Here is a 12,320-nt window from a genome sequence, read left to right on the forward strand (position 1 = left end):
TTTAGTCCCAGCACTCAGGAGGCAGAGGCAGGCAAATCTCTGTGAGTTCTAGGCCAGCCTGGTCTACAGAGTGAGTCCCAGGACAGTCAGAGCTACCCAGAGAGCTCCTCTCTTGAAAAAATAAATGAAATTAAAGTTAAACATGTCCACAGACTAACAAACAAACAAACAAACAACATGTCAAAGTTTGCAAGATAGCTAGGATGTAATTCAGGGGTTGGGTGTTTACCCAGCCTGAAGGAAACCTTGAGTTCCATCCCCAGCCCTGCAGAAATGAAAAATACATGCATTGAGGCAGGGGTAGTTTATTGTTACCCAGGCTCTTGTTCATGGACCAATAGACATTGCAAGAGAAGGAAAATCTGGCAGCTTGACATTTCACCTCCAGGAACCGAACAGGAGCAGGCTGACAGTCTCAGTGTGGTGGGGGCTGAGAGAGAAGGATCCATTGAGCCTGGGATTTGAAGAGGAAAAAAAAATCCAAAGTTAGCAGTGTAGCGGGGACCCCAAAACAGCTTGACCACACAGCTGCCACGACAGGCTTAGAGTCCCAGACACAGCTTCTGTGACAGGCTTACTGGCAAGCAGCACCCAGACCCAGGAAAACCCATAAACTGACCCCACCCAGGGAGGGCCTACATCTTAGGGGAAGTATCTGACATCCCAAACTTCCAACCAGTAGATAAGGCTAGATAAGGTGGCCAGGTGTCCCTGAGTCTAGCACACACCTATTTCTGTTTACAGATACCCCTAGACAAATGTCAACCAGTTAGGGTCCTGAGCCCTGGAAATCCCCTCATTCCAACCTCTGCTATGATTTAAAAAAAAAAAAAAAACAAAAACAAAAACCTACCCTGCCTGAGCTCAGGGCTCTCTGCTCTTACCGCTGCGTTGGACAGAGAGACCAAGCTCAGAGCTTGAAAATAAAGGCTCTTTGCCGTTACACGTGGGATTTGGTCTCCATGGGGGCTTTTGGGGGGTCCCCAGGATCTGGACATAACAAGCAGAAGGAGGGAAATAATGAGGATCAGAGCAGAAATAAGTGGAACAGACTAGAAAATGGAAGGAAAACAGTCAGGAGCACGCCTTTAATCCCAGGACTCAGTAGGCAGAAGCAGGCAAGTCTGTGTGAGTTCAAGGCTCACCTGATCTACATCATCTAGCACAGCTGGAGCTTCAGAGTGAGACCCTATCTCAAAAGAATAAAAATAAAATAATAAATAAATAAACATACAAACAAATTAGCAAACTTCTAGCTAGACTAACCAGGGAAAGCAGGCGCTGCCTGACATGAACCTCACACAAAGATGTCTCTGCCGAGCATGGTGGCCCCATCACACCTTCAATCCCAGCACTCCAGAGGCAGAGGCAGGTGGATCTCTGTGAGCTACAGCCAGCCTGGTCTACATGGAGAGTTCCAGGCCAATCAGAATTATATCGTGAGACTGTGTCTCAAAAACGTGTAAATACCTGTCATGGTTGGTCACATGTCTCCACATGTCAGGGTATGAATTTCACTTGCCCACAGGACAATATTTCTCTTGTAGGTCCAGTTCATGTGTGACTTGTAACAATGAAGGCAGCTCATGTGTTTGCCCATGCTTTTACTTATTCAATCATTCATTCATTTATTATTGAGTACTTTTTTTTTAGTTTTTCAAGACAGGGTTTCTCTATGTAGCTTTGGCTGTCCTGAAACTCACTCTGTAGACCAGGTTGGCCTCAGACTCAGAGACCCACCTGCTTCTGCCTTCCCAGTGCTGGGATTAAAGGCATGTGCCACCACCACCCAGTATTGAGTTCCTTTTGTGATAGTCATTCTTTTAGGCTCTGTGGATACAGCAATAAAGAATCAGGGGAAAAAGGAGAGTTTTCACAGAGCTCATGCTCAAGATAGGAAATATAATCATAGCCTCATAGTACTCACTGTTAGAATTCCTAGCCACTCCCCCAGCTACATGACCGCAAATGCCCTGTCCAGTAGCCAAGCAAGATGCTTAGTCATCCCAGGGCCTTACCTCTTACGTAATCTGTGTGCTGCATGATCACATAATCTGCGTGCAGCGTGATCATGTAATCTATGTGCATGCGTGGCATAGCTACATAAGCCCATATGCGCATGTGCAGGCAGAACCAATAAAAGCAGATCCCACGTATCCCTCCCCCTTTTTCCTGCACGATCATTCCATAGACCTATGCACATCCCTTCTGTTCCCTTCCCTTAATAAACTCTTACAGTGGGTTTTGTTTTGCCTCGTGGCTTTTCTCACATGGTAAATAGTGCTGCTTAATGAATAACACTCACAGGAATAAGCCAAGTGTAATGAACATATATGTTATACAGTGTGTTAGCACATGATGAATGCCATGAAAAGCCTGGTGGCATAAAAAAGTCCACACTCAGCCTAACAGGGAGGTACAAGGTGGCCTGGGCAGTCTCCTGAGCAGAGGTTTGAGGCCACCTCAGAGATGAGGAAGTGTGTTATAAATCAGGAGCAGACCTGCAGGAGTGGAAACAAAGCCTCCCAGCAGTTTCTCTCGATCATCAATCGCTGTTTATTAATTTCCTGTTTGGGGCTGGGTTGCTCAGTGGCAGAGCACTTGCCTAGCAAGGACAGGCTCTGGCTCTACCCCCAACCCTAAAAAAACCAAAGTTTTCTGTTTTCTTCAGCTCTCACCAAGCCAGCGGGCTGTCTGGGTAGCCGTTCTAGAGTCCACTGACCATGGTGGAGCCAGGTAACCTTAATAAGAACACTGAGGAGTTAGTTCCAGGAAAAAGAAAAACAAGGGAGCAAGCCAACACGGCCCCTAATGGGGATATGTCTGCAGCCTAAAAATAAACCCGGGATCACTCAAGGGAGAGGCAGAGGGGTGCAGAGTTAACTCCCGCAGCCTCAGCTCTGCTGATTCACAAGACGAGGGCCACGCCATGGAGCCGGCCTCAATGGATTTCCACATGTTTAAAATAGTTCTTTGTTTTGTTTTGTTTTTCGAGACAGGGTTTCTCTGTGTAGCCCACGGTGTCCTGGAACTTGCTCTGAAGACCAGACTGGACTCAAACTCCGAGATCTGCCTGCCTCTGCCTCCCGAGTGCTGGGATTAAAGGTGTGCTACCTGCTACGTGTGTAAAACAGGACTCTGCTCCCTCAGATTGTAACAATGGATGTGAAAGAAAGAGGTGGGCCCAATTTTAACCTGATCCAAAGGCTGGCTGCCTCCTCCCTCTTGGCTCTGGATTCCCAGTATGCTTCACCCTTGACCCTCAGAAAGACTGGAACTCTAAAGTTAGTGTCTGAGGGTGAGCTAGGTGCCAGGTAAGGGGTTTCTGACTTTTTTTTTTTTTTTTTCTTTTTTAATGGCTGGAGAGACAGCCATGGGTGCTGGGAACCGAACTCTTATATTTTTGGTTGTGAGCCTAGCCTTTAACGGCTGAGCCATCTCTCCAGCCCGGGTTTCTGACTTTTTATTTTATTTATTTATTCACTGTCCATTTGCTTTTGAGACAGAGTCTCACTATGTAGATCAGGCTGGCCTTGAACTCACAGAGATCCACCTGTGAGTGGATCTCTGCTTCCCAAGTGCTGGGATTAAAGATGTACATCACCATGCCCAGTTTATTTTACTTTTTTAGACAGGCTCTGTATGGGCCAGGTTGGCCTTAGATCTTGATCCTCCAACCTCAGCTTCCTGGATGATGGGACTGTAGACATCTTGACAAATGGGCTTTTTTTTTTCCTATCAAAGGTGGCTACCCCACTGAGAGCCAGTATCCCATAAATCCCCACTGTGTAAAACTTTTATGCAAAGGAATTCAAGTCTTTGAGTCTCCCCAACCAAAACCAAACAAACAATAAATTACTAAATAAAATAAAAAGCCAGAACCCTGCAAAAATCTATTTAGGAAATGTCCCTCCCCCATTCTGAGAACTTAATGAGCTTAAAGGCCTGCAGTAGTCGGCTCTTTCTGTATTTCCTTCATTTCCTTTATACCAATTCTTCTTCCCCTTGTTCCTCCCTTCCCTCTCCTTCCCCTTCTTCCTCCTCCTTCTTTCTTCTTCATCTTCGTCTTCCTCCTCCTCCTTTCTTCTGATCCTGGAGCTCAGTATGTAGAGCAAACAGTCCTTGCAGTCACAGAGATCTTCCCACCTCTGCTGGGATTAAAGGCCTCCACCACCAAGCCTGGCTGCCGAGTCTATTAAAACTAGCCAACCGCAGAAGACTGTGAGGTCAGACCCAGTCAATGAGGAAAAGAAACGATTGTCACCTGCCTTGGAATAAAAGCTAAGTGAACTTCCTGCCAGTGTGCTGGCTAGCCTACCTTCTGCCATGCAGTGCCCTTTTTACAATAACTGCCTTGCTGGGTTACTTTCACTTTGTTCACGTGTTTCTTTTTGTGATACCAAGAATATTTGCTTTCAACAGACATGTACTGGGGTGCCTCACAATGACCCATTTTCAATTCTGAGCTCCGACGCCAGTGGCATAATACTGAAATGCTGGAATCTAGATCCTAAGAAAGAGAAAGACTGTGAATTAAAATTTGTGCGGTTTGTCTTATACCTATTAAATGAGAGCTTAAAAGGTTTACAAGTAGCTAGCTGTGGTTGTACATGTGTGGAACCCAGCTACCCAGGAGATGAACCAAAGTTTGAGGACAGTGTGAACTGCATAATGAAACTCTGTACCAGAATAAGAGGAAGGAAGGAAGGAAGGAAGGAAGGAAGGAAGGAAGGAAGGAAGGAAGGAAGGAAGGAAGGAAGGAAGGAAGGGAGGCAGGGAGGGAGGGAGGGAGGGAGGGAGGAAGGAAGGAAGGAAGGAAGGAAGGAAGGAAGGAAGGAAGGAAGGAAGGAAAAGAAGTTAGGCCTGTTGATACATATACCTGGAATTCCAGCTTCTAGAGAGGCTGAATAAGGAAATCACGAGTTCAAGTACTGCCAGAGCTAGAGGGTAAGTTTGAGGCCAGCCTCAGCAACTTAGTGGACTCTGTCTCAAAATTAAAATATTTTTTAAGGATTGAGAATGTAGTTCAAGGGTAGAGGGCTTGCCTGGCTTTGAGAGAGCCTGTTTCCTTCCTTCCTTTCTTTCTTTCTTTTTCTGGCTTTTCGAGACAGGGTTTTTCTGTGTAGTTTTGGTGCCTTTCCTGGAACTCACTTTGGAGACCAGGCTGGCCTCGAACTCACAGAGATCCCCCTGCCTCTGTCTCCCGAGTGCTGGGATTAAAGGTGTGAGCCACCACCGCCCTGCGAGAGAGCCTCTTTTCAATCCCTGGTATACACACACACACACACACACACACACACACACACACACACACACACACACCACGCACGCACGCACTTAATTTACAAATACCCACCTGTTGGATCCAACTCCATCTTCTGGCCTATGAAGGTACCACGCACACACGTGGTGCACAGACCATTCATGGAGGCAAAATGGCGCACGCCTTTAATCCCAGCACTGGGGAGGCAGAGCTAGGCGGATCTCTGTGAGTTCAAGGCCAGCCTGGGCCTGCCTTGTGAGTTCCAGGAAAGGCGCAAAGCTACACAGAGAAACCCTGTCTCAAAAAACAAAACAAAGAAATAATAGCCCTAATAAATTACAAATACCAACTTGTCAAGGAATTGGTTAGAAGCCTCCCTCTGGGACGCTCCTGGTCCTCTGCTGCCACCTGCTGGTAGTAATAGGCACGGCAGAGATATAGCCAAGGAGTGCTACAAGAATTCAACAAATGATAATCAGGGGAGATTACTGTGAGCCTGGGTGGGGGTCGCAGGGGAATGACCTAAAAAGCCATCTAAAGGGCCCTTTCAGTGTCTGAAGAGACTCAGGGACCACGGAGTAATTCTATTTATTTATTTGTTTGTTTATTTCATTTTTTCTTATTTTGTTTTTTTCAAGACAGAGTCTCACTACGTGGCTCTGACTGTCCTGGGACTCACTCTATAGACCAGGCTATAGAGTGGCCTTGAACTCACAGAGATCCATCTATCTCTGCCTCCTGAGTGCTGGGATTAAAAGCATATGCCACCATACCAGGATTTTATTTTATTTTTAAATATTGCTTTCCTTTTTTAAATTTGTTTTTATTTTAAAATTTTATTATGTTATGTGTATAAGCGTTTTGCTTGCATGTATATCTGTGCACCATGTGCAATTAAATGGCCAGAAGACGGCACTGGATCCCTTGGAACTGGAGTTAAAATCATTGTGAGCCACCAGTTGCTGGGACACCAACCTGGATCCTCTAGGAAAGTAGCTGGGGCCTTTAACTGGTGAGCCATCTCTGCAGGGGTCATTTTTAACATTCCAGCTCTGTCTCCACACTCTACATACAGACCTTAAGGTAGATAGGTGTATTTCTCAAGGCACAAATAGGAACAAAGGCAGGATTTGCTCCCAGAACTCTGAGGTCTAAGTCCAGGGCTGGTCTAATTCTAGTGAGGCCCCTGAACCAGCAGCCACCTCTGGGGCACTTGGAGACTTGGTAGAAGTTCAGGCTTTAGGGGCTGGGTAGATGGCCTATGGTAGAGTGCCTACCCAGCAGGTGCAAGGCCTTGGCTGTGGTTCCTTTGCATGTGAAAACAATAAAACAATAATGCTGCTGCTGATCAATAATAAATAAATAACAAGAAAGGCAAGGGGGGGGGCACAGGAGTCACTGGAAATGCACTGTGCCAGCATGTTCTGAGGCCTCAGGCAAAGAATGTAAGGGGCTCGATTTGAATACCCTGCCTCCAGCTCTCCTCGGAGGGCCTATTATCAAGGTTTTGGAGCTAGTGTGCTGGAGCAGCATTATGAAGCTTTTCTACACCCTGACTGGAAAGACATTCAGACAGTGGGTGACCATCTCAAGAAGGAAGTAAGAGACATTGTGCTGTGCAAAGGCTTGCCCTACCGTTTCCTGTACACGTGTGCGTGTATTTTTACAAAAATCAGATTGTAGACCCCCACGTCCCCAACCTTCTTTGTTTTGATTTTTTCTTTCTTTCAATTTTATTTTGCTTATTTCGACAGGGAGTGAAGGATTGAGACAGGGTCTGTCTGTGCAGTCCTGGCTGCCTTGGAACTCTCTATGTAGACCAGGCTGTCCTGGAACTCATAAAGATCCTCCTGCCTCTGCCTCCCAAGAGCTGGGATAAAAGACATGCTCCGCTATACCCAGTGGATGTAAAGTGCTTTTATGACTCTCAACCCGTGGAGGTTTGAATAGGAATGGCCCTCATAGGCCATAGATGTGAGGGTTTAGTCATTAGGTGCTACTTCACAGGGACTAGGAGGTGTGGCTTTGTTGGAGAGGGTGTGTCACTGGGGGTGGGCTTTGGGGTTTCAAATGCTCAAGCCGGGCCCAGGATCTCTCTTTGCCTGCTTGTCCTCACCTCACTAGCATGTCTGTTCCTTCACTGGCATTAGAGCCTACTTCTTCAGGATTCCAGCATCTACTGAAGATCAGCAGAGACATCCAGCCTCGTGGCTGAGCAACTAACTACTGCATGCTTGAACTTCCGTCCACAGCCGGCCATGGTTGGACTGGCTGGACCGCAGCTTGTAAGTCATTCTAATCAACCCCCTTTCTCTTTGTATATAGAGATTCGTCCTGTGAGTTCTGTTACTCTTGAGAACCCTGACTAATGCACAACATAATATGGAATAATTAGATCCATCTAGTTAATATATCGTAAGACATTTCAATAAAGATCAAAGGTTAGGGGCTGGACATGTCATTCAGTTGCTACGGTGCTTGCCTGGTACTCAAGAACCTGTGGGTTTGATTCCCCAGTGCCACATAAACCCAGCAGAGTGGTGCATTTCTATAATCCCAGCAGTTAGGAAGTAGGTGCAGAGCCAGGCAGTGGTGGCACACGCCCTTAATGCCAGTACTCGGGAGGTGGATCTCTATGAGTTCGAGGCTAGCCTGGTCTACAGAGAGAGTTCCAGGACAGCCAGGATTGTTACACAGAGAAACCCTGTCTCCAAAAATTAAGTAAATAAATAAAGGGAGGAAGGGAGGAAGGGAGGGAGGGAAGAGGGGAGGGAGGGAGGAAGGAAGGGAGGGAGGGAGGGAGGGAGGGAGGGAGGGAGGGAGGAAGGAAGGAAGGAAGGAAGGAAGGAAGGAAGGAAGGAAGGAAGAAGAGAATCAGTAGTTTAAGGTCACCTTTGGCTACATAGGAACTTTGAGACCAACCTGGTCTCTACATGAGATTCTGTCTAAAAACAACAACAACAAAAAAAAAACCTACTTGTGATTTCTCTTCAGTAGTAGTTTTTCAATTGTTAATTGAAGAACTTGAATTAGAAAATACTTGTGGCTATAATATCTGTTGCTGTGCTACAAATTGCTCTAAAATTTGACAATTTAAAACAAATGCTTACCATCATGGTTCTGAAGTCAGCATCCTGGGATGGCTTAAGCTGAAGCTGATTGTGTGGCTGAGGGTCTCTTAGGATGTCATGGTCAGGCCACAGAGTAGGCTGCAGCCACCACAAGGCTGGAGGACTCATCCTAAATTCCCTTGTGGCTGCTGGCTGGAGACTCTGTTTCTCACCACGAGTCTTTCTGGAAACTGCCAGGGTGTCCTGATAACAGGGCTGGCTCCCCTACAGTGCATGACTCAAGAGAAGTAAAAATGGGAGTCTTTCATGACCTAACATATTATGATATACAATCATCCCTGCCATATTCTATTGGTATTAAAGTCTAATCCTGTGTAGGAAAGTTGGGAGTGGACTTCCCCAAGGGTAAAAGCACCAGGCAGTGAGGATCGGTGGATGCCATCTTGGGGGCTCTATCAATGGGCAACTACCAGCCACTTTATTAGCACAAAAACGAGCAGGGTCTCCCACAGCCTTTTGAATAAATGGCAAGACCTTAATCTAATCTACAAGACCCAGTTCAATCTGACTCCAGCCTCAGCCCTCCACGAGCCTCCTAGCCTCAGTTCATGGCCTGCCCCTGGCCTTCCTCAACTCAGCTACTTGAAGCACCAGGGCATTCTCAGAGCTTTACCCAAGTCCTCTGCCTCCTCCTTTCACACCCCACCCTCCCCTCAATGGCTCCCTTTCCCCACCAGGCTCAGTCTGAAACATCCATCCCCAGCAAAGCCCTCCCTGATTCCAACCTAGATTGGGCTCCCTTGGCATCTCTCTCCCTACAGTACCTGGGGGGTCCTCAGTTTTGGTCACATTTAGCACAGTGCATTCAGTTTCTATTTGAATAAGCATTTGTTCGTGTTCTTCTCATCCATCAAACTCAGTGGTCCATGAAAGTAGGACACGTGCATCCCTTGGGTTGAGAACTCATTTAAGAGTAGCACTGAGGGCAGGACCCAGCATGTAGTAGCTGTTCCATCAATGCTTGCTGACAGAATGAAAGGAATGGGGGAATGTTGGGGGTCCTCGAGGGCACATTTGGCAAGGGTTTCTCCTCTGTTGTATGGGTCAGGCTCTAATTCACAGCTGCTGAGGAGATGCAGATCTCTCTGGGGTGTTTGCCACACGGCTCTGCAGGACGCTTTTCTAGCAAGGGTGCCAGGGAGAGTTTATTCCAAGTGCTGGTACCCAGTGAGCACTCAGCCTTGTGGGTGGCATGGCTGGTGCAGACGACTCTCCTTCCCACTCATGCTTTTAATGCCCCCAGTTTTCCTGTGTCTTTACTTCTCTCTAGAGAGGTTACAGGGAACGAAATTTACCCAGAAATTTACCGGGAGATGATGTCATAGGGTGACGGGGTCATTTCCTAAATGTAGACTGGAGCTAGGTATGGTGGCAGTGCACACCTGTAACCTCAGCACTTGAGAGGCTGATGTAGCTAGAGTTTTCCTGCTTTGCCCACAGTCAGGACAAATCTTTGTCACCCGCCAGTCCCACAGCCACTCAGACCCAACCAAGTAAACACAGAGACTTATATTGCATACAAACTGTATGGCCGTGGCAGGCTTCTTGCTAACTGTTCTTATAGCTTAAATTAGTCCATTTCCATAAATCTATACCTTGCCACGTGGCTGGTGGCTTACTGGCGTCTTCATATGCTGCTAGTCATGGCGGCGGCTGCAGTGTCTCTCTGCCTCAGCCTTCCGCTTCCCAGAATTCTCCTCTCTCCTTGTCCCACCTACTTCCTGCCTGGCCACTGGCCAATCAGTGTTTTATTTATTGACCAATCAGAGCAATTTGACATACAGACCGTCCCACAGCACTTCCCCTTTCTTTTTTTTAAAAGGAAGGTTTTAACTTTTACACATCTCCAAAGTCAGCTTGGTATATTTGGGAATTTGGGCATAGCTTCTCTTACTACTTCCTGCTGGAGGGGGGCGCTGTATCTTAAGGGGACACAAAGAAAATTTTAGGATCATGGAGTAGTCCATGAGGCTGTATCGTCTGAGCCAGTTGCCTTGAAACGATTCTGGATATTGCATCATCTGGGCCATGGTGTCATCGGAGACCTTTCAGGTGGTCTTGGCTGGTCAAACCTGATGTATCTTAATCTGGAACAAATCCATAGCCTCTGGCTTTCTGTAGAAACAAAAGCAGAGCCTCTTTTCCAAAGCAACATATCCTTATAGCCAAATTTTGAAGTCAAGGTACCTTTAAAATATACATTTGGGCATAACTTAACAGCTTTTGCAATCAAATGTTTTTCTTCAGTTACAAATATCAAAGAGAACATAATCCAGATTCTCTGTGTAGTAGCCATCTTTATGTGGCTTATTTTTTATATTACCTTGAGCCTTTTGCTTTAAACTGCAGCCTTTTCAGCCTGAAATGGTGCTGTGGCTGCTGGCTCCACCCACTTCAGCTTCCCAATATGGTGGTGGTACATTTTCCGCCAGCTCTGGGAGCCATCTTGGGTCTGTGCTTTTATCCAAGCAGCGTGTAGCCCAGAAACCTCTTTTTTTGTTTTGTACTAGCAAAGGCTAAATCCACCACGCAGCTTAATGTGCCACTTGCAGAGGCCTCATTCCCGCCATACTGCAGGTCAAGCGCACACGCCAGGAACCCACCAGTAACTCAAACCAGCAGCTGCTGCTCATTTGAGAGAGACAATTAGGAAGCTGTTTTAAGCTCCGTTTTAGAATCTTTTCTCAGGTTTTAGGTGGAAACTCTTGCCCTCTCGTTGGGCGCCATTTGTAGCTAGAGTTTTCCTGCTTTGCCCACAGTCAGGACAAATCTTTGTCACCCGCCAGTCCCACAGCCACTCAGACCCAACCAAGTAAACACAGAGACTTATATTGCATACAAACTGTATGGCCGTGGCAGGCTTCTTGCTAACTGTTCTTATAGCTTAAATTAGTCCATTTCCATAAATCTATACCTTGCCACGTGGCTGGTGGCTTATCGGCGTCTTCACATGCTGCTAGTCATGGCGGCGGCTGCAGTGTCTCTCTGCCTCAGCCTTCCGCTTCCCAGAATTCTCCTCTCTCCTTGTCCCACCTACTTCCTGCCTGGCCACTGGCCAATCAGTGTTTTATTTATTGACCAATCAGAGCAATTTGACATACAGACCATCCCACAGCAGGCTGAGGTAGGAGGAGTCACAAGTTTAAGGCCTGCCTGGGCTACCTAGTGAGTTCCCGGCCAACCTGGAAGTCCTGTCTGAAAACCAATGAACCAGGCAACTAATAAATTGAATGAACAAACTAATTAAACATAGAAACAGGAATTACCAGTGTGCCAGAACCAGGCATGGTGCTGACAGCGGGTCCTCTGAAAATAGTGAGGACGGAATGTCTGCCATAGATAGCCCACAGCCTGGAAGAAAGGAGATGGAGCATTTCAGTCTAGAAGTAAGCTTGGTACCAAGAGCTGGGAGCCTCGGAGGCAGCACAGAGGGACCACAGAGGCAGTGAGGAAGGACCTAATTGTCCCCAAATTAGGAAATTCTAAAATGCAAAATAACTACATGATCAAGTAATTCCATGCCTAGGTTTATACCAAAAAGAATTGAAAACAAATTTTGACCCAAAGTGTTCACAGCTGTGCTGTTCAGAACAGCTAAAAGTGTCGGGAAAGAGACACCCCTGTTCCGTCAACCACTGAGAAAAGTAAAACAGTGTGGGTGGCTGTACGTTGGAAAGCCATTTCATGCAGAGCAGTGACCCTGCTCTGGTGCTGGTGTACCTCAGGACACTATGCTAACCGAAAGGAGGTCACCCATTGCCTGGCTCCATTTATACAAAAATGTCCAGAAGAGGGGAATCTGTGAGGAGAGAGGGTATGGATCTATAGTTGGCCGGGCTGGAGGAGCCTGTGGCGTTGGGTTTCCTCTCTGGTGACAAACAGGTTCTGGGGAGATGGTGTCAATAGCCGCAACACTGAGTGTTCTC

The 12,320-nt window shown here is 46.9% G+C and overlaps 1 long non-coding RNA gene across 2 annotated transcripts; it reads right to left on the reverse strand.

Annotated features, from left to right (window-relative positions):
- Positions 1-289: 289 nt before the first annotated feature.
- LOC119086952 lies at positions 290-8,580 on the reverse strand. Of its 2 annotated transcripts, XR_005090366.1 has the most exons (3): positions 8,374-8,580; positions 1,146-1,189; positions 290-454 (listed from the first exon to the last, which is right to left on the reverse strand). It is a non-coding gene; the product is annotated as an uncharacterized LOC119086952 (long non-coding RNA). The 2 variants fall into 2 exon arrangements; XR_005090365.1 differs by lacking the exon at positions 1,146-1,189.
- Between the last annotated feature and the right edge of the window lie 3,740 nt (positions 8,581-12,320).

The sequence above is a fragment of the Peromyscus leucopus genome, chromosome 8b (assembly GCF_004664715.2).
Source record: "Peromyscus leucopus breed LL Stock chromosome 8b, UCI_PerLeu_2.1, whole genome shotgun sequence".
NCBI lineage: Eukaryota > Metazoa > Chordata > Mammalia > Rodentia > Cricetidae > Peromyscus > Peromyscus leucopus.